General features: G+C 34.3%; 1 protein-coding gene across 1 annotated transcript in view; it reads left to right on the top strand.

The window, feature by feature from the left end:
* The window catches only part of ROBO1 (roundabout guidance receptor 1), a 507,959-nt gene that overhangs the window by 203,069 nt on the left and 282,387 nt on the right, over positions 1 to 22,503 (top strand). The window lies entirely within an intron of this gene.

Consider the following 22,503-nt stretch of genomic DNA (forward strand, 5'->3'; position numbering starts at 1 on the left):
ATCTCAATAAGGGTTATACTATAGAAAAATACTTTCAAAAATCTCTCATAAATAAAGTATATAAATATATGGGAGAGAACTGTAATCAGTGTGTAGAAATATTGGAAATATGTTATACCAGATAAAAACAATGCTAATCTGATCTATATTTTTCATTGTGATTTTGTTTAGAAATAACCATAGAGGATTATGAAATTAATTTTAAATAGAAATTGAATATAGAAATTTTTGATAGAAGTGGGTTAAAATCCAATCAGAAACACCAATGCTATTTTTTTCTCTTTATCTCCCCAAATTTGAAATATTTTTAAGAATTGTGAAAATCCTTTAGAAAATTCTGTGTGTTTCTTACTATTTGGTACCTTTATAATTTTGAACAAATCTGAAGTTAACCCACTGTCAATTCTATATTTTTGCGCATTGTGTTTTCAGGAGCCCGAAGTGTAAAGGCTAATTTTCAACTTGTTAGAAGAGATCATAGTCTTTCATTTTTTTATCAAACCGTGTGTGATGGTGGGACCACTATTTTCTGTACCCCTTCTGTCTTTCCAGTTTGTCTCTGTTTTGTTTCTTTTGTTTCAACCAAACATCCAATAAAAATATTGAAAAAAGGGAACAGGCTTATTTGCAGGTTTTCTGTGCTGATCCTTTAAGAGAAAGGACTTTTGTGTAAAACAAATGATTAATTTGTCATTTTTCATAAAAATTGCCATTTTCAACTACATATCTTATCTTTAAAATGCACTTTCTCCGTTATTACCTAAGGTTTTAGTTAAGTTTAAATAGGTAAAATTAAATGCATATTTTATGCCAGAACACCTTTTTCCAAGGTTAGTGTTACAAAACCAAGTAAGTTATAATAAAGACATTGATTCATATTATTGATTCTTCTCATCATTCACTGAGATTGTAGTAGTGTCAAAGAAACAGTTATATAGGATGAGGGCTATTGGAGTCTAAATAGCATGTCAAATGGACATGGGATAGATATGTATATTAAATATACACAGCTTTCCCATCTGGCTCTTAAGTCCCTTCTAACATTAAACTTCTCAGCAAAACTTATTGTATGCACTGAGTGAAATATTATTTGAAAAAAATATTGTAACTGTTACCTTTAAATTTGCATACATTTTCTTGTATTGTGAATGTTGGTATTAAATATTTGGTAAATTTCTATACTTAACATCAGTTTTTCAATTTTTGATCAAAGCAAGTAGTTTAATTCTTTGTGATTTTTGAAGAGATTTTTAAAATATAATATGAAACTATTTTTGGAAATTATGGAGCACAGTGTATGTTTCTGGCCTGTTTATATAGCCAGTGATTCATACAAAATGAATTTTTTTAATTTTAATTTTTATTTAACTTATTTTTTTAAAATTTACATCCAAGTTAGTTAGCATGTAGTGCAACAAAGATTTCAGGAGTAGATTCCTTAATGCCCCTTACCCATTTAGCCCATCCCCCTCTACTACCCCTCCAGTAACCCTGTGTTTGTTCTCCATATTTAAGAGTCTCTTATGTTTTGTCCCCCTCCCTGTTTTTGTATTATTTTTATTTCCCTTCCCTTATGGTCATCTGTTTTTTTCTCTTAAAGTCCTCATATGAGTGAAGTCATATTATTTTTGTCTTTCTCTGACTAATTTCACTCAGCATAATACCCTCCAGTTCCATCCATGTAGTTGCAAATGGCAAGATTTCATTCTTTTTGATTGCTGACTAATACTCCATTGCACACACACACACACACACACACACACACACACACACCATATTTTCTTTATCCATTCATCCATCGTTGGACATTTGAGCTCTTTCCATACTTTGGCTATTGTCGACACTGCTGCTATAAACATTGGGGTGCATGAGTCCTTCAAAACAGCATACCTGTATTCCTTGGATAAATACCTAGTAGTGCAATTGCTGGGTCGTAGGGGAGTTCTATTTTTAGTTTTTTGAGGAACCTCCATACTGTTTTCCAGAGTGGCTGTACCAGTTTGCATTCCCACCAGCAGTGCAAAAGAGATCCTCTATCTCTGCATCCTCGCCAACATCGGTTGTTGCCTGAGTTGTTAATGTTAGCCATTCTGACAGGTGTGAGGTGGTATCTCATTGTGGTTTTGATTTGTATTTCCCTGATGATGAGTTATGTTGAGCATTTTTTCTTGTGTTGGTTGGCCATTTTGATGTCTTCTTTGGAGAGGTGCCCATTCATGTCTTTTGCCCATTTTTTCACTGGATTATTCGTTTTTTGGGTGTTGAGTTTGGTAAGTGCTTTATAGATTTTGGATACTAACCCTTTATCTGATATGTCATTCGCAAATATCTTTTCCCATTCCGTTGGTTGCCTTTTAGTTTTGCTGATTGTTTCCTTTGCTGTGCAGAAGCTTTTTATTTTGATGAGGTCCCAATAGTTCATTTTTGCTTTTGTTTCCCTTGCCTCTGGAGATGTGTTGAGTAAGAAGTTGCTGTCACTAAGGTCAAAGAGGTTTTGCCTGCTTTCTCCTCAAAGATTTTGATGGCTTCCTGTCTTACATTTAGGTCTTTCATCCATTTTGAGTTTATTTTTGTGTATGGGGTAAGAAAGTGGTCCAGGTTCATTTTTCTGCCTGTCGTTGTCCAGTTTTCCCAGCTGAAGAGACTTTTCCACTTGCTGAAGAGACTGTCTTTATTCCATTGGATATTCTTTCCTGCTTTGTCAAAGATTAGTTGGCCATATATTTCTGGGTCCATTTCTTTTCCCAAGAAAAAAAAATAAAGTACTGTTTCTGTGCCAGTACTACACTGTCTTGATTATTACAGCTTTGTAATATAGCTTGCAGTCCAGGATGATGATGCCTCCTGCTTTGGTTTTCTTTTTCAAGATTGCTTTGGCTATTTGGGGACTTTTCTGGTTCCATATAAATTTTAGGATTGTTTACTCTAGCTCTGTGAAGAATACTGCTGTTATTGTGATAGGGATTGTATTGAATATGTAGATTGCTTTGAGTAATATTGACATTTTAATAATATTTGTTCTTCCTTTCCAGGAGCATGGAATCTTTTTCCATTTTTTTGCCTCTTCAATTTCTTTTATAAGCTTTCTATAGTTTTCAATGTATAGGTTTTTCACTTCTTTGGTTAGATTTATTCCTAGGTATTTTATGGTTTTGGGGGCAATTGTAAATGGGATCGATTCCTTGATTTCTCTTTCTGTTGCTTCATTATGGGTATATAGGAATGCAACCTATTTGTGTGCATTGATTTTATATCCTGCCACTTTGCTGAATCCATGGATCAGTTGTAGCAGTTTTTGGTAGAATCTTTTGGGTTTTCCATATAGAGTATCATGTCATCTGTGAAGAGTGAAAGTTTGGCCTCCTCCTGGCCAATTTGGATGCCTACAAAATTAAATTTAAAAGTGAATACATAAGGGACCACCGATTTAAAAATCCTAGCCATATGGGAGATTTCATTTTCTTACTGCCATTTGTTTCCTTTGAATTGGTAGTCACTTGTCCTTATATGAGATGAAAATCACACCCTTGTCCTCATACTTTGATTACTGAATCTTAGTTCTCAATGAATGAATTGTTCTTGCCACTGAACTCCAGGCCTGGGGCAGTTAAGTTTTCTTGGTCTTTAGTCTAAGGAAATATGACCCTCTCTGGGAGTACTTCCCATCTGCACACATAAAAGGGCTCTGTCTTTAACCATTACAATAGCTTTCTGCTTTCCTTTAAGAAATATTTTGTAAATCAAGAAAGCTTCTGTGACGTGTTCTTTAATCTCTATTTGCTTGTCCCTATTCTTTTTATTTCAAAGTTTAATTAGGAATTCTAACATTTCACAAGTTGAAGGAAATAAAATGTTTGACTAATATAAGTCAGAACCCAACAATGTAAGACCAAATACACCTGCAAACATCAATCTATTATTTCCTTCAACAGTGCTGAATTTTATGACTATTTACAATGGAGGGATTATATTTGAGATTATTTTATCTTTATAGTTAATCTAAAATGAAGCAATGTACTTCATTGTACATTGTACTCTTTTTATAAACTATTTTTTGCATTGTTTTACAATATTCGTTAATATTTAGTATCAAATCATACTGACCTGAGGTCCTAAGTATTGATCACTATATAAAACAGCTGCTAGTTGACCTGTTTGGCCCTTTGCTCAGTTGGCTACAGCATATAATGCAAACATATAGGGCCACAACTTTGCGTGTGATTTCTACATAGCTGAAGTTAGCCCTGTACTCACTAAAAAAGAACTCAGTATCTATCTGATCATTGTCTTTCATATACTACTGGTTACATATTAAGCTAACCAGATAAATACATTCGATAATGGAGCATGTTTTTTATTCCAGTTTATTCTATAGTAGAAGTGCATATTTATCTGTCTCCATTTTTTGGCTAAAGACTTTGTGAAGTAACTGATATCATTCAAAATATACATTTTATTTTTCAAATAAAGGTAACTTTTTTCAACTATAGTATGTTAAAACTCTGCTTCTTTTCATATACTATTTTCTGTCAAATACATTCAATCATGTAACATTTTTGTAAGTGATGAGAAAAGGAGGGGATTTTCAGCAAAATTTTTTATAGCAAATTATGTACGTGATCATTTTAAAGGTTAAAGTGTTGTTTTTTTTTTTTAATGGAAACCTATGTTTTAATTTATTGTGGCATGTAGCCTCACAACTGCCTAAGCCTTATGAAAAAAAAAACTCACTGCTTTCTGTTTACACTTGGGTGCTTTACTATTTAGCTAAAATTGATGATATTATCAAAAATATTTTCAGTTGTACAGGTCTCAAGAACAAGGAGGAGGTTTAATAAAACAGAGGCTTAGATTCTGCTTAAACACCCTGTCTTCCATGCTAATCTCCTATTTACCATGATCCATTACGAATATTTAATGGTAGGCAGCATGCAGACCAGAATTAAAGAACATATGGGTACAGTTATCCTGGTTAAAATGGCCAACGTGCCTTGTATTGTGTATGGAAGATAACAGGACAGGTGGTAATCCATCTTCACAGAGTGGAGACAGCTGGTATTTTCCGTAAGCTGAAGCAGTCTTTTTCAATGTAGTCTCACCTCGCAGCTGATATGTTGCTTATTAGTATAATTCAAAACACACATCGATGTTAAGAAGCATTCTGTTTTTCTGGCCAGTACAAAAGGTACCCTGTGGGTCAGGCATAAGTGAAAACAAACAAGCTATATACTTTAATTTTTGAAATTGAAAAATTTAAGCTTCAATTTAATTCAATTGTGTTTTTTTTAAATGTAAAATAAAGAGTATCTTTAACTAGGTTCTCCTGTAAAATATTTTTCCTGTGAACTAGGTAAGAGAACTCTCTTCCTAGTGTTTCATATCCTCCAAAATTATGAAGTGTTCAGGGAAAAATGTTAAATTCATGCCATCAAGAGATATTTGTGAAAAGTCATTTTTTAAAAAGTTATTTACCTCCTATCATTTCTTATATTATTGAAAGAATTATTGGACATATATTGGAATCATAATAGTCGAATCCGTATCTGTTCAGAAATTATTGTATAACATTTTTGTTTCCTTCCTGTTACTGAGCATAAAGAAGAAATCAAGTGTGTTGGATTCCTGGCATATTGAGAACTGTAGTTCCGTGTTGCTTACAGTCCATTTCAGATTCCAATTACCCCTTTCAGATACTGTAAAAAATTTGACAGGGCCTCCAATTGTAATGGCCATATCAATTGATTTAGTCTGTCTCAAAATTCCCCAAAGGCAAGCTCAGGTTAAAGGTCAGGTTACTGGTGCATGACTCTCGTACTCATTTTAGTAAGATCAGGATCAGAAGTTTCCAGTAGCACACTGGGCATTAGTTTAATCTCTGTGTCCAAGTATTGCACAGTCAGTATCACTAATACAGTCTCTATCTGTAGAGAAGGTAAGAGTGTTCACAAAATAACTGAATGAAATATGATAGGAGGGTTCAGCACATACATTCAATTCTTATTTATCAAAAGTGAATGCTCTTTAATCATTCAATTTTCAGGTTAGTGAATTTTGTGTCTTGTGCTCTTATATATCAATTTAATAAAAATATATGTAACTGTGCTCTATAAAAGTAGACTTCAAAACTACAGACATAAAATCAATAATTATTTCCCAGACACTGGATTTCAGAACGTCTCCAAGTATGGGTTTACTTATCCATTATTTCCTTTAAGTTCTTTCATGTCTGTGGTTCTGTGTTTTCTGATGGTAAACTTCTTTTATTTACATGCTTTTGCAATGGTTGGGATTATTTAGTGCACTGACAAGCTGATTGATCTCTGACCTAACTTTCTCCCTGGGGTGTGATTTAAGTGTAGAACAGCAGTTCTCAAACTTGAGTGTGCATCAGATCATCTGGATGGCTTGTTCAAACCTGGCTTGCTGGGTTAGCAGATACTCTGATTTAGTAGGTCTGGGGTTGGACCTGAGAATTTGCATTCTTGACAAGTTCCCAGGTGTTGAAGCTGGTTCAGAGACTGCACATGGAGAACTTCTGCTCTATAAAATACTTGTAAATGTTGCCTTCAGCCTGTTTCAGTTAGTTGACACCTTTCAAAATACGGTCTCAACTGTAATGAAGAAATTACCCACAGGAATACCTAGAATATTTGCCATAGCATCTGACCAAACCATTGTAAAAACATTTGCTTGGTTGACTTGGGAGGGGCACTTATGGAAACTACCAGTATTTCCTCCCACCTGTCATTTCTCTCTTCTCCCCATTTCTGTGTGTCCTAATCCTCTTCTTTCACACTGGAGTTTTCTTCAAGATTTCCTTAATGTTTGACTCTTATCAGCTATGTTATGAATTAGGTAATGGCATTTCCTATTCTCATTGATCTCTTCTAGGAGTTGAATAGGCTTTGGTATTGGTGGGATTGGAAAGAGCGAAACTTTCTCCTGCTTCCTTGGGATAAATGCTACAAAAGTGCCATTCCTTAGGTGAATGTAGGTCTGATTTGAAGTGATCCTTTACTGAGGAGTAAAAAGAAAGCTTAACACATACACACACACACACACACACACACACACACACACATTTTCATGTATAATGCATATACACTATAAATATGTGACATTTTTGAAATATATAAAATGACTTGAAATTTCAATTTAATGAAGACTTTATTTTATAGGACTATGAACAATCCTTTGTAAACATAAACACACCATTGACTGTCTAATACATTAAAGATCATTTACTTTTATGTGCAAAGTACTATTCCTCATTTTTTCTCTCATTCAAAATAAAAAAGTCCTTAAATATTAAGTAATATAATAGTAAGGCTCAGGAGTATTTAGATACTCATATTTTCTCTTCCTCATGTCTTTATGAAACAATACTGTGGATGTCTAACTTTACTTAAATTTTGGAGAGTCTCAGGGTCATATAATCTTATTGTGGTATCATCAGCTTTTATAGTTGAAAGTATAGTATACCTAATGATTAAGCAGCAATGATTATTGATAGCTATTAAAACTACTGTAAAAATTATTTGAATTGCATAATGCCTGATACTAACATTAAGTAGCTATTTACCAAAATACACTGATGGTCTAAGAATATGACTAGGTTTTTCTCTTGGAATTGCTCTTTTATCCTTGGAAGATCATTGATGAAAATATCAAATGAATACCTTCTTTCAAGAAAAAAAAAAAAAGGAAATAAGAATAGCAATTTGTTAATGTTCAGTTTGAGGACTTATTGAATTTATTAGTAGGCCAGAATATTGACAACAACAAATAAATTTTTTGCTGCCAGGAAATCAAACTATGAGTTTTCTTGGTGAACATGTAATTAGAGAAGAGATGTCTGTTAGTCTTAAGACACTTCATTGGGTTTAATATATGTACCTCTTACCTCCTAGAGGAATAACTTTTGTGTTGGCTACTCTTGGGCAAAACTCTCCTCTTTTTAATAGCATGGAACTTACATTGGCTACATTTTGCTTTGTGAACCAAGTAAATAGATACTTCTAAACAGCATGAAACTTATAACTCAATCCTTTGTGTGAACAGGAAAATGATTGTATTTTATATATATGATAATTTTCAGTTTGATTTTTTGAACAATTTCAAAGTTAATGTGAATGTAGTTTTTTGTTTGTTTATTTAATGAAGAATGTCATCTATAATTCTAGTATATATGGGGCTAACTAGAAATTAACTTCACAGGGCATTAGTAAACTGTAGGTAGAGATACTCATGCTAAACACGTTTCCTGTCCTGAAATGGCAGAGTTACTGTAAGTCACCATTATAAGGAGAAGCATAGATCTTTCTGCATTACCACCTATATCCCTGTAATTTAAAAAGTTTTTGTAATTAAAATAAATCTTTAAATTGTTTTAAGCTTCATGTTTATATTTTTGGGTTTTAGCACTCATTTTTAGTAAAATTCTAAAATTGCTTTTTAGAGTAGGGTATGGAATGCATCTTACATTTTTATTGTATCTATGTCGAAGGGCTGACCAAAAAAGTCTGTTGGAAGGATTTTAGCAAGCTCTAGAGTGTACTTTAATGTTCAGTACAGCTCGTGCGTGCTTTTCATCTGTGAAAGAGAAACTGTCCTCACATTGCAGCAGTAGGCACTTTCAATGCCCCTAGCCCCTTGGTACAGTGAAGCTTAAGGTTAACTAATGGCATAAGGGAGGCAATAATGTCTGACTTTCCAAAGGGGAGAGATTTGCACAGCATGTGATTCTAATGAGCTCAGACAGCGGTCAAGAAAAAAAGAACCACAATTAGTACCAAATAGAGTAGTTTTTCTACTCATGGCCAGCATTTAATATATTCATTTTAAATGGCAACTCAGAATTATTGGTAAACTCCATTATATATGTAGTCATCACTTACAAGCTCTGTGTTTTGCAAAATTGCATATTTACCACACAGCACAAGTCTCTGATGACATTGATGTTTAGCAATTACCTTACTTTCAGAACTGAACCCTCTGATCACCAGATATAGTAGGAAATAACTAGTTTTTTTGATGGTAAGTTATGTTGGTAAAAGTCAAATTTTCATTAGAACTACATATACATATATTGAATACGGGACCATTCTGAATTTGATAATGGTTGCAGCATGGCATGATAATTTATTTATTATTATTTTTTTTGCAGCATGGCATGGTAAAGAGCAATGATAGAAATTAATTTTTACTGAATATTCATTAAATTACAAATATCTTTCTTCACTGCTGTACTCTTTCATTAATGCAAACTAGCTAAAATTAGTGGTCTCAAAATTTTAAGAAAAATGTTTTAAATTATTTCAGTTTTTAAAATAAAATTTGCTATTTTAGAATCTCTTGTTCCATTTTATCCTCACTATATTCTCATTGAAGTCACATAAATTCATAAAGTCACTTTTGTATGCATCTTTTTTTATGAAACAAAGTCAAAATGCTTAGAAATTTTAATTTTTATTGTATTTAAGTGACAGGAATTGCTTACTTTTTTTTAAAAAAAAAAAGCTCTTACTATTACAATTTAAAAATTAGGCTTCTTTCTTTTTCAATATTTTCTATTACCTACTTCCCACCCAACCACCCCCATACCCAGGTCATAAAATAAAAGCCCTGAGCTGAGACCTGATATTATTTTCTACCAATCATGGACTTTTAACTATCAAACTTGTCATGAACAGACTGCAGAAATGAAGGAATAAAAGAGAATAACATGAATTTTATCAGACTGTTCTTCACAAGTGCAGATTTGTTTTCTTCTATTTTTCCTACTCTGTGTGAATTGCTGTCCTTTGTATGTAAATGTGACTAGGACCACCACCTATGGTTATGTAGTTTGTTTACAGTGAAAGATCAGTCTGGCCTGGGGAGCAATAGAGGCTCTCCAATGGACTCCCTACTACTCTCTAAGCCGAGTTTGTAAGGCTGGGTCCTCATGAGGGCCTATTTTTTAATCTGTACAAATCTACTGCTATGGAGTAACTAAAGTCTTGAATCTTTTTTTTTTTTTTAATTTTTTTTTTTCAAAGTTTATTTATTTTTGGGACAGAGAGAGACAGAGCATGAACGGGGGAGGGGCAGAGAGAGAGGGAGACACAGAATCGGAAACAGGCTCCAGGCTCTGAGCCATCAGCCCAGAGCCCGACGCGGGGCTCGAACTCACGGACCGCGAGATCGTGACCTGGCTGAAGTCGGACGCTTAACCGACTGCGCCACCCAGGCGCCCCTTGAATCTTTTTATAAGGTTCTTTGTACAGTTGCTACATCTTTCTTTGTCACTGTGCTAAATCCATTCATTCATACTTTCTTCAGAGTTTTGTTTTGTTTTTTTCGTAGCTGATTCTCAAAGTTTGGTCCAGAGATCTGCTTAGGGAGTCCCCGATGTCAAAATCATGCATAGTAAAAGATTCATTCAAAGGTCAAGACAAAACAATATATTTTAATTTAATAGATTATAAAAAGTTCCTTGGTGTATCTTCAGATTCTACATTGCCACTAACACTGAAGGGAACCACTCCACGTTGACTCGTGGTGCAGTATGAAAGCAGAACAACGCAATTGTTTGAAAAGGGTATTAAGATCCCTTTTCTACCTTGATGTCTTTGTGAGGCTTAATTTTCTTCATGTGTTTCAACAAAATAATGTATTGCAACAGACTGCATGCAGAAGCAGATAGAAGAATCCAGGTGTCTACTCATTAAACTAGACATTAAAAAAAAACCTGTAAAAATGTAAAACAGTGCTGTTCTCTTCACTGTATTTGTCTGGGAGAATATAGTTTTCTTGGAAATGTTATTTATGTTTACATTTAACAAGGTTATCTTTATTTTCAAGTAAGTTAGTAAGTATTTAAAATTTTTCTCCATTTGAGTTTCTAACATAAATGCATCAATGGATGAAATTCCCATAAATAACAACACTTTGGGGTCCTCAATAATTTTTAAGTGTACAAAAGGCTCCTGACACCAGATCATTTGAGAACAGCTGCTTTAAGATATGAGAATATCTAACGTTCCTTTGTTAGCAATAATAGTGATGTTCCAAGTATTGGACTGAATGTGCACATACACATTTGGTGCAGGAGAATCGCTTATCTTAGGAAAAAGAAGTTCAACCCTCCTGTTTTTCAAGGATCACTTCAGTTTTCACATTTGATTCATCTTGAGCCAGCCTACAGGTGCAGATGTGTTGACTCAACTCAGCAAACATGGAGAGAAGCTGATCATAAAGGCCAAGTCCGTTGCTGTCAGGATGGTTTTAATTAACAGTAAGACACTATTGGTCCCATTTTGTGTGCACTTCAAAATGTTAGTTGTCCATTGAGATGGCTCACAGATGAGGCACTACTTGAGTGTAGCTGAAATGCAGCTGTGACATATGCTTTTTAAAGAAGCCAGGAGAGAGGGGTTCGGGGCAAGCGATTCTGTGTGAATTAGGAACTATTTTATGAGCGATGTTGGACAGCTGGTCTGTTCATAATGATTGTCAGAGAAAACCTAATATGGCAGGAAGGACCTCAGGATTCAAGAATAAGAATGTCTTGTTAGTGTGACCTAAGTAATATATATCTAAAACAAAACAGAGGAACAAACAAAAAACAGAACCAAAACAAAGCAAAAAGCCTCCCTTCCACATTTATACAACTTTTGCACTTTGATTAGACTTACGTTGATTTGTTCAAGAATCATACCTAGTCTTGACAGTTATGCAGTTAGCTGTAGAAGGCAGTCTATCATAGTGGTGAAAGCTCTGAAGTCAGTCAGACATACTCAAATCCTAATCCTGCCTCCAACCCTTACTGTGTGTGAGTGTTGGCAAGTTGTCTTAATTCACCAGGGCTCAGTCTCTTCGTCTAAAAATGAGTAATAGTACTTCTCTTGAAGATTTATGTGAGTATTAAAACACAGTTAAGTGTGAAATATAGTACCTTTTCTGTAGTGAGTGCATCTGTGCGTGGTCTCTCTCTCTCTCTGTTCTTCCCACTCGTCCTGCCCCAGGTATTACTCACAGCTATCAATTTGTTTAGAGCTAGCTAGCAACAACAGAGTTTGAATGTTTGAGATCTCTTTTTCTCTCTCGCTCATCCCCTCCTACCCTGCCCTGTATAAATATCCCAGTGTTGCCTTAGATTCCAGAGGTATAGCATATGAAGGCAGAAACAAAAGGGTTCGTGTAGTGGCTACCCAGTCATTTTCAGGGGAAGTAAAAATAGCCCCTTAGGGCTCCGTAGACAGAAGTATTGACGTCAGGTTAGGTTAATTCATAATTAGTGACAAAGCATAATCTCTCATACTTTGATAATTTTAGTTTAAACAGAAACTTGGGTTCATCCTGCATCATCCTTATGCTTTAATTGATTTTAAATGTGGCAGAAGCAACTTAGAGAAATATACAGAAATAAGACCCCAGTGATTCCTCAGTTGAAAAGAATGGGGTTGGGTTTCCTTGAAAGCAAATTTGAGATACAGTTACTGTTATGATAAGGGATCATTTATATTAGTTTATTAATTGAAAGAATGAATTGGTGAACTAATAGAGATGACATTTACATAAAATAGAAATTCTTCTATTAATTGTTATGGTCCACTGTTTGGCTGGATTCTGGTAAGAGGGGAGCAGGAAGACATGTCCATGAGTCTGTGTTTGTGTCAATATGTGTGCACACAGGGCTGTACTACTTAAGTTCTCTTGGATGGTTTTCGTTTTCCCGCTTGCTCCAACATTTACTAAGAGCATGTCATTCCTAGTTACTTTGGGAGCTTATTTATCCAGCTCCAATTCCTTATGGATATAAATAAAATTTGGGGAAAGGATAAGGATGAGTTATTGATGTTTGGGGACTTTTGTTTGCTTGTTTTTTGCCCCAGTTACAACTTTGCCAGGGATAGAGTCTTAGAAGCTAGAAGAAAAATTGAAGTTTGGTCTTAGTGTAGTAAGTTGCTTGACATCCTTGCTATGAGGAATACTTAAAACAGATTAATGTCATAGTGCATAAAAGTTTATTAGATGGTTTATATGTTCTGTTCAGTATTGATACTTAATTAATAATATCAGCACTTGAGAATGTTTAGAAAGTGAAGTTAAACCTCCTGAACAGATTTATAGTCATTAGGAATGAGATATATATGTATATATGTGTGTGTATATAATGTATATATACACTAATAATAATTATAGTCCTCTAACCAATATAATTATATTCACATCACCTTATATTATTGAGTACTCTGTGTCAGGCCCTGTTATAAGTGCTTCATATGGGATCACCATTATTTCCTAAAACAATCCTCTGAGGTAAATAAAATTGCTTCCGTGTTATAGACGAGGTGTAAGTACCCTCAGCATGATTGTTAACTTAGCCACAAATCACATAATTGGTAAATGACAGAACCCGAATTTCAACAAAGGCAGTCTAGCCTCTTCTCTCCTATTTAATTATTTTATTATATGGTCTAAGATAACCAAGTGTCATGGCAAGACAGACTTCTAACCTTTTGTTTTTTTTTTAAATTGCCTCATTTTAAGAAATATATGTTTGCTTATTTTGCACTTTTTTTTTTTAAGTGGAAGCTCACACAAGTGTGGTGTCAGATTTTTCTCCTTCTCTCAGATGTTTTATATGAAATATCCCTTTGAAGTTAAGCTGGAAGGCAGGTGTTGGGGATGGGGTGTTGCGGGACAAAACTTCCTAAAGTAAAATAGACATTTGGAGAACGTATTTGTTTAGTAGCTAACACTTTCTGTTGGCTAAATTGAAAAACCATAATATTTATCGTTATGATGAGTGTGGGATTTGAAGTTATGAAAGAGAATTCAAAAGAATGTACTTCAATGAAGATTATGTTAATATAAAGTGACACACATTCATTATATTAATGATTTTTACTTATTTATTTGTATATAATATGTTCTGTTTCTGTTTGCCCCATCCCTTTCTGGTGAGAGGAATTGTTGAACCCTGTATATATAAATGAGCAATTTTCAAAATCATTTTAATTTTTTTTTTTCAACGTTTATTTATTTTTGGGACAGAGAGAGACAGAGCATGAACGGGGGAGGGGCAGAGAGAGAGGGAGACACAGAATCGGAAACAGGCTCCAGGCTCTGAGCCATCAGCCCAGAGCCTGACGCGGGGCTCGAACTCCCGGACCGCGAGATCGTGACCTGGCTGAAGTCGGACGTTTAACCGACTGCGCCACCCAGGCGCCCCTCAAAATCATTTTATACTTGACCATAATTACATTTTCTTTTTTTCTTTTAGTTTTTTTTAATGTTTATTTATTTTTGAGAGAGAGAGACAGAAACACCACAAGCGGGGAAGGGGCAGAGAGAAAGGGAGACACAGAATGTGAAGCAGGCTCCAGGCTCTGAGCTGTCAGCATAGAGCCCAACGCGGGGCTCAAACTCATGAACCGTGAGATCATGACCTGAGCTGAAGTCGGACTGTTCACCGACTGAGCCACCCAGGCACCCCAAATAATTACATTTTTCTGTGCCTGGGAAGTTTTTTTAAAAAAAAATTAACTATAGGAAAAATAAACTCTATAGCTTGGAGTTTGGGGACTGTATGAGAAAATGTGTCTGTACCGATATATCTATAGATAGGTAGGTAGGTAGGTAGGTAGGTAGATAGATAGATAGATAGAGTTTATATTTTTCCCTTTGATAGAAATTTTATATTATTTGCCTTCTTAAGTAAACACAAAATGAAAATTTTATCACATAAAAAGTTATTATTTGTGTCCTGAAGCCAGCAAAGGATAAGGCAAAAGAAATCAGTTTAGATTTTAGAAATCCTTATCACTTAATATTTGCAAAATCAGAAAGGAATTTATTTTCTATGAAGATAGTATTGTGGTTAAGGGAATTCTTTCACTCTAGGGTCTCCTGGGTGGCTCAGTCAGTTAAGCGTCCTACTTCAGCTCAGGTCATGATCTCACAGTTCGTGGGTTCGAACCGGCATTGGGCCCTGTGCTGACAGCTCAGAGTCTGGAGCCTGCTTCGGATTCTGTGTCTCCCTCTTTCTCTGCCCCTCCTCCGCTCATGCTCTGTCTCCTTCTCAAAAATAAACATTAAAAATTAAAAAAAAAAGAATTCTTTCACCTAAAATAGAGCTTAAAATTCTTTGATTTCAAATATTATTTGCATGTTTAATATAGCTCCACTTCACCATGTTTGATGCATTTTATCTCACTTACTTAAGGCTTTTTATAAAATTCTAACTATTTATTTCATTGGGCATAGAAAATATTTGGCCCTTATAATAGCTTTGAAAGTCATCAAAGATGCCAGAATATCAAGTGGTCATGGATTAGTAGGACTAAGTGCTTGAGTTCTATTGCTTTCTAGGCTGGTATTTATCAAGGATTCTAGAATGTAGATGGACTTAAGAGTCTATATAGAAGAAAATAAGCTGTAATTTTTTGGAGAGAACTATAAAGGGCACTTATATTTCATCAAACCAATTTTTCTCTCCCCCTAGCAGTAAATGACAGAAAGAAAACAATGGAAAAAGTGGCCACTGTAATGGAAAGATGGGCAATCACAAATGTTATTAGTGTAGACATTTGATGGGGTCTAATCTACCTATGGAATACTGTATTCTGTCAGGAAAAGAGAGCTAATGCATCTTCTAAATATCAAAAGACAGGAGCCAATTTATGCCTGTCAGGCCTCACTTTTCACAGATTTAAATCATTCCTGCTAGAGAAAGATACATTACTCCATTGTAGTCAAATTTCTCTCTTGATTTTAGTCAAAAATAATTTTAAAAGCTTTCTGACAATTTCAAAGAGCATTTTAAAATAAATGGCATTATTAAAAAAAATCCCTACTGGATACCAGAAATTATCTATAATTAGTAGTAAGTTTTAATATTTTACATTGCTTCTCTTTTATATTTACTATATTTTAAAGTAAAATTTCTTCAAGGCATATTCCCATCCATTATTTTTTTTCTTTGTAAATGTTGAAGAGTTGTATAAAACTTTCACTGTCTTTGAGTGAACTTTACATTATTATTTTTTTGGCTGAATGAAAGTAAGTCCCTGATGATATTCCATTGGTTAATTAACTTCCTAATATTTTCAGGTGTGGCATCTGCTGTGTTCTTGATTGTCATGGCATAATGAAATTGTGGGCTGGAAGACATGAATGTGGGTATCTCCCCTACCCATTATATTTTTTATGCAAGCAATATATCCTAGTTACTTCAGGTCAGCATGACATTGTGTGCAAAATTGCATACTGCATCGGACCAGATGAGACATTGCCATACATTGCTCATGAGGATGCAAATTGCCACTTATCTGAAAAAGATTCTCACAATAAATGAACAAGCAATTTCTCTCTCTGTAGTGAGGCTGTTAATGTCTCCATGGGTGGATAATGAGAAAGAGACAGATGAGATGAATAAAGGTGTTACATTTCGTTTACTGTTCTTTTTCTTTTTTGTAAATTCTCCTATAAAATTAATACTTTATATAAAAGGATTTGTTTCCAATTTTTTTTTGTTTGTTTTCATTCCAGACCATGACATTTATTTTGGAGAAAGGGCTAATATTTTTATTTTATATTGGAAATTGGTTAACATACTCTGTAACTCAAATACTATTTTTGGGGTGTTTAAAGATAATATAAAAAAGCATTTTAGAAACATTTTGTTTTTAAACACACACACATCGTAGAATAACGTGTGAATGCTTAAGCATTTGCCTAAATGCACTCATTTTTAAAGAGAACACGTAGGCAAAGATAAAAGAGATAGAAACTCTCATCCCTGAAAAAAATTTTAGGGCCTATTTAAAAATATTTAACAAGGTTTAATTTTAAAATACCAATGCATATAAATACATTTTTTAAAATTTGGCAGCCAACATTTTCATTGAGAACATTAGCCTACTACAGTATTCTGAATGTTTAATGCAATAACTTGAGACCTATGAATCTATACATTTATTTTTTTGGCAATTAAATATTTAGAAATCACTTTCTTATTTACATCCTGTTTATATAGACATTGAAGAATAATACGAATTATGAAATAATCTCAAATGTATGAAGAATTTTATTGGTGAACCAAATTAAATATTAATTTAACAACTACTTGTTAATATGTTGGTATTGATTCTATCTTAGAGAAGTGCAGTTATGTGTAACTGAACTTTCTGTTTTCTTGTGGTCAGGCCTTAAATTACCATGTCTTCTGGTTTCAGTGTTTTTCCTGGGGCACAGATCATATTTCTTACTGCCAAAGCCCAGAAATAATAGCCTCACACATCCAAAGTCCCAGAGGTTTTCCTGCCAGGTACCCTGAGAGCAATTGCAGGGCTCCAGACTGGGTTCAAGAACAAGAAATTCTAACGATGCTGTTGAAAGCAATTTCATTTCATAACACAATTCATAATTATCTGCATTTATCTCATTGTCTAAATTTCAACTGCTAACCTATCATATTGACTAATCCATAGAAGCTCTCTTTATCCTATAGGATGTGTGCTTTTCAAACTGATGTTATCTTTAAGAAAGCAATCACTGTAATAAATAGGCAAGAAAAGAAATGGTTATTAAAAATCTTTAAATATTTGCTACATTTACATTTCCTTTACCATCTAAATGAAAGTATAATGTTTAATAGAACCTTCTGAATGTAAATTCTTTATTTTTAAAGTGTGTTTCTTTTTGTCATTCCTTATAGCAGTGCCATATTTACAGTTGTTTAAAAATTCCTGTTCAGAGAGTAAACATCCTTATTTTCCCTGGTTCCTAGGTATTATCTAATACAAAGACAGGGGTATATTAACCCAAACTAGATGACTTACCTGTAGTGTGACATAACCCTGCATCCTTCTATTTAATATTGAATTGCAGAGGAATAACTGTCTACCATGGTTATAAAACATATTAGCATTTAATAATAATCACTTTTGTAAGTTGCTTAATAATTAGCTTATGACAGTTTGTTTCCTTTGCAATGAAAGGCATCTACAATTTTAATGGCTCTCAGGTATAGGAAGTCATATAGCATGGCATTTTTATATGAGCTGGATTTCCATCTTCAGGCAATGTAATCACCTATTTAATTTGTCCCTCCCCCTCTAATTGCTTTGTTTTTTAAAAAGAAAAAAGAAGTGTAGTACATTTATTCTGTGATAAGTATAGATCAGAAGGATACTTAATATTTTTAAATTGAGCCGGTTAATGACTCCAGAATTGGGTGAACACTGGGGTACCAGCCCTGGCACAGGACATTGGTAATGAATTGGATAAAAGTGGGAGGAAGGAACAAATGCACAGACTTGTGGACGATGCCTGGGTCTTTTGGGCATGCTCCATTCTTGGTGACTCTGGGCTTCTTAGTCTGTTTCTCTCTGCCAATAGTCAGACTGTGCCCATTTCAGGCTTTTTTTTTTTTTTCCATTTACAAAGTAACTGAAAACAGGCATGACATTTATCAAAAAAGAGAAATCACTTTTGGGATATAAATATATATACATGTCTATGTTTCTATAGACACAGATATGTAACGCAGTACAAAATAAGCACTATATGTTTTGATTTGATTTGTGTTTTTTGCTTTACTAACTGTAATATGTCACATGTGAGTTTTACCATTCACTATTGTAAGTTGTATATTAAAGGCATTTTGTATATCCAAGTCAAAAATCTGAAAACCACCTCATTATATCTTTTTGTTCCCAGTCAAGAATGAGGATCCATCAATGATGCACTATTTTTTTTTTAAGATTTTAGTTTTACATAACCAACCTGGGGCTCAAACTCACAACCCTGAGACCAAGAGTCTTGCTCTACTGACTCAGCTAGCCAGGCATCCTATTGCACTACCGTTTACATTTTGGCTATGGCTGTAATGTTTTCTTCTTGTTTCTTATGTGGAATTATGGATTAAAAATTTTATTGAAAAGGAATGATATAAATGTTGATTCATTTTACACATCTATTTAAAAATGTATTAGGTTTAAATAAATATTATAGTGCACTATCATCAATATAAAAATAATGCAATGATTCCTCTTTAAAAACACATTCATGGTAAACCAGGCTACTTTCAAAATAATATGAGTGCACCACACAGATTCTCACTCAAAAGTATCTCCTTAATTTAAGAAAACATTAAAAAATTTCTATAAAGTGAACTAATAAAAAAATAATAAACCAAAAGACAAGTATGCTAACTACTTGGGATATACAAAGATACATAAGGGCTATTCCCAATCCTGACTTTTAAACATGATACCTGCCTGGAAATTGCTTTTGATACATTTATGGTTCCCAGACATGTCTGCACACTGGAATCACCTGGGGGCCTTCTAAAAATACTGATGTTTATGTCCATCCCCCTGTCCCTCAAGACTGTGGATTAATTGGGTCGAGATGTGGCCTGGGCTTTGGAATTTTTAAAAGATCCCAGGTGATTCTATTGTGCATCAAAGTTTTGGTATACCTAGTCTAGACCTTTGAAGTACATACAGAGTAATAAGGGTAAGATACTCATCATTTTCACAACTACACCAAATTATTTCCTTATATAAATAAACCTTATTGATGGATAGTAGATCCTCTGATGTGTATGTGGGAGTGTATGTGCACACATGTGCATTCACATGCACAAATGATAGGAGTAAATCATACTTTTTCTCACCTTTACTGTTCTGACTGCATCCAATTGTGAACCAAGAATTGTTTTTATGTAGGCAGATTCGTTCATTGTTTGGATTGGTGGTATACTTAGTGGCTAATTCAAGCACTAGAAGTTCCTTCACATTTTTCCTTTATGAATGCAAGATGGATAAAAATAAGAACTTGACCATGAATGCATTTTTTAAAGGTTTGATAGAATGATTACATCAATCAGTATTTAAAAATTTCAACAAATGGAAGCATTTATTGGGTACTTACCAAAACAACCCTGTCCTTTAGTACTGTTACCCCATTTTATAGCTTAGGAAACTAAAGCAACAAAAGGAGAATATAATCCTCTTTGGGTACCTTCTTTTATTTCAATCAAGTTAAAATTCCTGCTACAATCAACATACCTATTTGAATAATTTTCCTTGTTTTAATAGGGAGAGCAACTCTCTGAGTATTATGAATCTTGACAGCCCAGAACATAATTGGCCAAAAGCAGCTGTTTCTTATAGTCTTAACTCTCTGAAGGTTTTGATGTCTTGAGCAGTTAAGATATGTGAATGGTGATGAATAATTACTTTTATCTAACAGGACTAATTAAACATGCATTCTTCCCATCTTTGAAATTTTGAGTATTGCTCCTGAATGTATGACAAAAGTACGCTCCTTATTTTCTAAGAGAACCCAATCCTGAAAAATTCAGTCCTATTGCCAAATAGGTCATGTGAAACACATCAAATGTTGTATCCAGATTTTTGTTTTAAACTATTTGATTGTTGCTTCTAAAAATGGCTTTTGGTTCAAAAGAAATTATATTGAGAATTAAGATGACTACCACGACATAAGTAAGCTGAAACTTACTTGATCAATGCCAAATCCTGCCAGAGCACAGATGACTTTTCACCCAAGGCAAATGTTGTATTTTAATGGATATACTCAAGGTTCTGGTCATTTGGCTCAATGAGAATATTCACTTAGTACAACATGACTTATTTTTAAATTTATACTTCATTTTATACTTTATAATGTGAATCACCTAATAAGACAGTCACCTAATGAAATCACCTAATCACCTAATGAAAGCATTTTAAAATATATCCTATAAACAAGAATTCAATTTAAAAGCTTAAACCATTGTGAAAAACAAAGACACCCTTTTTCATTGGTTATAACCCTCCCCATCTTGGAAATCCCCCCTCCCCTTCTCTTTCTTTTCCAATTTTCAAGTCTCAGCGTTTCCCTAATTCTGCTGATCAAAATAATACATGTGGCCTTCAATGAAGAAAAGCATGAATGTTTGTAACCATAATTGTCAGCAGCACTGTTTTTCTGACTGCTGAAGGGAACTGATTTGTGTCTGCATTAGCACCCCTCACCCTTCAAACCATTCCTCTCCTGCCCCCCTCCGCTGGCAGCTTCCAAACTACCAACTTGTTTCCTGTCAAAGGCATGTTCGGCTCTGTAATAAATCACTGATGAACAGCCAACTCTCTATTTCGGAGGTGCAGCCTCTGAACATTGATTAATGTGATTCTTCAAGAGTGGAACAATGGCCTGCGTGCATATGCACAAAAAAAGCCCATCCAATGCAATAGATAGCTTTGTTCCATGGGCTCCAGCCTCCCTCCTTACAGTGTTCTCCTTCTGGGCTGAGCCTGAACCAGCTAATTGATTAGCAGAACCTTTAGGCTGCCTGAGGTGTGCCTAAAACAGGGGTGTCATCAGAAGTTTTAAAAAACTCTGTTCTTGCCTTTGGGGGTTTCTGCAGGCACATATGGCAGCCACAATAGACAGAACAGCAAGGCTTCTTATTTTTGGAAATCTTGGCGAATTTTAGGAGCAATTCGCTTCTGCTATATTATTCTTTTGCTTTAACCTAAGTGGTTGTTCTCATGTAATTGACAGGCATTTTTAAGAAAAACTTCATTTTAAGTTCCTCTCTCTTCTTCATGTCCTCTGTGTTATCTTTTATTTTTATTGATGTGCTGGAAAAGCCATTTTCTATGTTAACAGTTATTCATAAATACTGACATCTATGGACAGTTAAAAATAACAGTCACAAAAGTTGGATCACAAAAAGCAGCTCAATTTATCCTTTGTCTAGTATCTAAATAATTCTTATAATTTACCAGAAGAGTGAACAGGTATTACATAAACATGGATGAGAATTAGGTAATGTTGTTTTCAGTATTGTTTATTTTAAAAACCTAAATCATTGAGTGTTTTTTCATTTATTTAAAATTTCTTAATAGCTAAAGTATATATAATAGTAATAATAATAGCACATTAATTGCTATTTTTACATTTTTCATAGCTTTGAATTTTTGTGGTTGTCAGATTATCTTGAAAATGAATGGCGTGTTGGCTGAGGGAAATACTAATGTGGGTTCTGCTGTGATCTGTTTTCTTTCACAGTTAGAATCATATATTCTTTTAATTTGACCTTAGAATTTTATAGGTAAATGAATGGTTCTTTTATAGACCAAGTAATTGAGATTCAGTTAAGTGTTGAAAAGATAAAACATTTCTGTCGAAACGTTATCTGTGAGTATTCACAAATCTTACTAGAAATGTTATAGGAGAGAGCTGCCTGGGTGGCTCAGTAGGTTAAGAGTCCAACTTCAACTCAGGTCATGATCTCTTGGTTCATAAGTTCGAGCCCCGCATCAGGCTCTGTGTTGACAACTCAGAGCCTGGAGCCTATTTAGGATTCTGTGTCTCTCTCTCTCTCTCTCTCTCTCTCTCTGCCCCTCCCTTGCTCGCACTCTGACTCTCTCTCTCAAAAATAAATGAACATTAAAAAAAATTAAAAAAAAAACACAAATTAAATAAAAAAGAAAAGAA

The sequence above is a fragment of the Lynx rufus genome, unplaced genomic scaffold (genome assembly GCF_022079265.1).
Source record: "Lynx rufus isolate CCGP_SWC_20201006 ecotype Redwood Valley unplaced genomic scaffold, mLynRuf1.p SCAF_5, whole genome shotgun sequence".
Classification (NCBI taxonomy): Eukaryota; Metazoa; Chordata; class Mammalia; order Carnivora; family Felidae; genus Lynx; species Lynx rufus.